The following is a 4,270-nucleotide window of genomic DNA, read 5'->3' as shown; positions in this document are numbered from 1 at the left end:
GCCTCTCCCTTCCGTATTCTCGACCTCTCGCCGAGGCCGGGACTTTGTACCTTATCCCCGCCCCGCCCCTCCGGCAGACCGGGACCGCTCCCGGCTGCCACGTGGCATTGTCTCGGCTGGGAGAGCGGAGGCCGCGCCCCCAAGCCTCTGGCGCCCCCTGCCGGCCGCCCGGAGGAGCTGCAGGCGGTCGCGACTCCGCCCGAACCTACCGGACTCCACCCTCCCCGCTCCCCCGCAGCGCTCAGGCGCGCGGAGCTAGGTTGGTGGTCCCCGGGGCGCCGCCTCTCAGTGCAACCCGAGGAACTGGTGTCCTGCGCAGGGCCGCCTCCCCTGCCTTTTGCCTAATGCAGCGTGCTTAATGAGGACCCCGGGCGTCCCGCTCGGGCCCCCGGAGGTGCCCGTGGCCCCGGGCGTCTGGATCCCGAGCGCGTCGCCTCCTTTTCCCGAGCGGCTCATTCTTCGCTTCCAGGGCCCGCTTAAGCATCGCGGCTTCTGGAGCTGCTGCAAGCAACACTTTTAGAAATCGAATCTCTCTGTGGAACTTGTAAAATATATTTTGAGGGGAAAAATGCAGTCAAAGAAGAGGCCCCAGCGAGGATCGAACTCGCGACCCCTGGTTTACAAGACCAGTGCTCTAACCACTGAGCTATGGAGCCACCTATCATCCTTTCCAATATAATTGAATGATAGTGAGCTCTCCGTGGCTTCCGTTTTCTATTAATTTCATTTTGCTAAGTATGCTTTCCCCAGGAGTGGCCTTCCTCTTTCCCGTCAAATAGAACTTAGTGACGCTTCACCGGCTCTCGCACTTAAAAGAAAGAATTAGGAAAGCAAATGCTACCTAAGGGCGGGGCTCCACTGAATATCCTGCTTATTTAGAAGTCCTTAGTTAATTAAACAATTACTGCAACAGGGGTGTTACAGTTGCTTGCCGGTAGCTTTTGTTGAGTTGGAGCGATTCTGCACCAGAAAACAAGACCCTCTTGTTGCTGCTGCTGCTTGCAAAGCCTTCATAGTTCCCATCCTGACATCATTAAGCACTTTGGGGGAAAAGCTGTAATTCCTGGAATCATCAATCAATGAGCGTTTATTAAGTGCTTACCACGTGCCAAGCACTGGGCTAGGCCTGGGGATACACATTAGTGAACGAGGCAGCCTGAGCCCTTGAGGAGGTGACATTTTAATTCGAGACCCAACTCTTGTAGAAGGGAGGTTCAAAGAAAGCCTCGATCTGGGAAGTCACACAGCTGATCGGGGCAAAGAGAGGCCAGTCTATTGACATGCTCTCTCCAAAGCTAAAGTTAGAGTTGCTTGATGATAGTTCTCAGAGTAAGTAAGGGCTGAAAAACGGGGCTTGGGGGAAGGTGGGATGCCCATGGCAGGGAATACGAGGATCAGGGTGAAGATGACAGTGTTTGCTCCCAGCCAGAAGGGTGTCTATTCCTAGTAGACAGGTTGTCTAGAGGGCAGAACAGAAGCAGCAGCAGAAGCAGTGAGGACCAAGGCCAGGGTGGACATACGTGTGGGCTCATGGTCCCAAGCAGGGCAGAGCTGACTTGATTGGTCATGCAGAGAACCTTGTGATCCTGTAGTGAGAATTCCTCAGGTTTCAACCTTCTAGCTAGAGAAAGGGGATTTCCTTGGCGACATGATTCCAAAATTTATTCTTCTAGCCTGAAAAGAGGGAAGTTCTTGGATAGCTCCAGCCAATGCCCAAGTTTGAGAGTTCAGGAATCTGGCCTTCTGTTGAGAGGACAATTTCCTAGGCAGCATGCTTGGCAGGAGAAAGGGGTTTTGCACGTGGCCCTTGGGGGGTAGATGAAGAGCAGTTAGGGACCGAAGTCACATCATGTAGGAGCAAAGGACCTAGAGGGGAGAAGGAGGTTGAATGTCTAGTAACCCCAAATGTGTTTCCATTCCAGGGGAGTTAAAATCTTCAGAAAAGCGTCTCTCTGGTGATGAAAGTATGATTCACTAGAATTTCAGAAATTGATTGTCTACCCATTGCAATTACATTTCCTTTCTGAGGAGTTCAAGTCATCAGAGTGACATAACGCAAAATATTTGTTTAAATATAAGGTACAGTGTTGAGGTGTTGCCTGTTTAGCAGACCCAAGGTCTTAGCAAGACCTTCCAGGGACCAAATCACTGGGTGGCCTATGATTCTGGGGATTCCATGTGTACCAATGGAAAGATGAAATCATCAGAGAGGAGACTGTTTATGAAATATTATGAATCCTTTATTTATCTTGTGCTTTTGATTGTGAGCTCTTATGAATCCCTTGTGTTTTCTGTTTTTTTTTTTTTAATTTAACTAAAGGCTATCCTATACTCAATATATATGCACTGTTGCCTTGAATACTTGTAGGGGATCTGTGAATACTTTTTGGAGACTTAGACACAAAATTTATTCTGAACTTTCTGAGTATAAATTTTAGGTGTGGGCATAATGAGCCAAAGAATTGTTAATTTTGGGGAAAGTCCCCAAGACTGAACCTGATCTGTTGTAAACTTAAAAATTGGGGACCCAGGATCATGGGTCGCATTTACATATATTTATTTCAAATGGCCCTTGCAACAGCATTGTGAATTAGGTTTTACAGGTATTATTACTATATTGCACTTCAGGAAATGTGAACTCGTTGATGAAGCTATTTGTTCATGGTAACACAGCTAGTAAAAAGTCAGAAGCAGGATTTGAACTCTGGCTTTGCTGTCTTGTAGAAGTGTACTAATTTAATTAGCTACTGTGATTCTTTCAGTCCCAAGGATTTGGCCAGCGTGATATCAGGGCTTAAGGTGGAGTTAAAAAGAAAAAAAGAAAAAGAAAAAAATTCTCCTGTTCTTTTCCATTAACTCTGGTCACCCATCTTCAAATTTCTTCCTTGGAGGAGAGGAAAGGAGATGAGAGAAAGATTAGGAATGTTGTTGAAGATTTTCTGAATGATTTTTCTCCTGCACCTAAGTGGAATTAAATTTTGACCTCAAAAAAATTGTAGAATACTTTATATCTTGTATTATAGAATATCATTCTTTCTTCCTTAACTCCTCCCAATAAACATAGGTTCTTGCTCAGCTCTACCCCATAGTCTGCTTGCCCTCTGACTTTTCCTAGTTTCTACTTCCATTTCAACAGAAAATCCCAGAAGAGAATTTGAAAATGCAATTGCACTGAGAAAAGCAGCAACCTGGGAAGAAGAGGAAGAAAGACAGGTAACAGAGATTGTGTAAGCTTCTGGTGAGCCCTTGGAACTTTTTGAAAATTGTGTCCCTTGTGCATCCCCATGCCTCGGAAGAGGAAGAATTTTCATTGTCATAGGAGACTTGACTTTCCACCAAAGGAATGCTTTGCTGCCACACAAAGTGGATTTTATGCGCATTTTTATGTGCATTTTTTTTTAGCACCCTTGTTCCACCCACTTCCTTTTGCCATGACTATGGAAAGTGGGGGGTGGAGGAGGCAGTGGCCAAGTTCTGTGTCTTGGGTTGAATCCCAGTGAAGCTTCTGAGAATGGACACTGCAAGAAGAACTGAGGAGAAGGGGGTGGATAGAGGAATGGAGTAGTCATGGCAGGGCTTAGGGGCTAGTGACTGAGCTTTTCAAGGATGGAGAAGGAAAGAGGTGAGAGCCATGAGACTATGGAGTCTCTGAGCAGGAGCTGGTTCATGAGAACATCAGCAAGACAAGAGAGGCTGGAGACACAGCTAAACAGCACAACAGGCCAGAAGAATTATGGCCAGAAGAGAGGGAAGGTTTCTCAGTGAGCTTCCAACTTGAGAACTCTTTTAATTGGATAAATCCACATTAATAACACGCTTTAGGGTGATACTAGTGTTGCTTTAGGCAATAATGAAGTGTAGATAGCCAGTTTTCTGGGAATCATGGACAACTTGACACTTTCCTAAAGCTTCCTCTGGTGTTGGGTTTGGTATAGCACAATCCAAAGCTTGGTTTTCACTGTGAAAAGCATCAGGATAGTGGTTAGCAGTGCCTCCTAGTGGTTAAACATTTACAAAAGCAATATGAAAACCCTATGGTCCTCCTGTTCATAGGTGTACATGGAGTGTGGGCTGAATGTTCCCCAGTATGCCAGTACACTCTGAAATCAGCATTACCATTAGTCCTTCTTCTTCTTATGGGAATGGGCAATGGTAATGCTTGGTCCAGGGTGTGCCAGCACAGTTGTGGGTGTGCTGATGGCCATACTGTATTGTATCATTATGGTATGGAGGTGACCAGTGGTTCTCCAGTGCTATATTAGAAGCTGCA

At 46.4% G+C, this 4,270-nt stretch overlaps 1 non-coding gene across 1 annotated transcript; it reads right to left on the bottom strand.

Moving 5' to 3' along the window:
- Positions 1-583: 583 nt before the first annotated feature.
- TRNAT-UGU (transfer RNA threonine (anticodon UGU)) lies at positions 584-656 on the bottom strand. The gene has a single exon. It is a non-coding gene; the product is annotated as a tRNA-Thr (tRNA).
- Positions 657-4,270: the final 3,614 nt, after the last annotated feature.

Source organism: Petaurus breviceps, unplaced genomic scaffold (genome assembly GCF_028583685.1).
Source record: "Petaurus breviceps papuanus isolate PSGF00001 unplaced genomic scaffold, PetGlider_PUasm1.0 289, whole genome shotgun sequence".
In the NCBI taxonomy this organism is placed as follows: Eukaryota; Metazoa; Chordata; class Mammalia; order Diprotodontia; family Petauridae; genus Petaurus; species Petaurus breviceps.
Note: the sequence above shows the minus strand (reverse complement) of the source record. Positions and strands in the feature narration are given on the sequence as shown.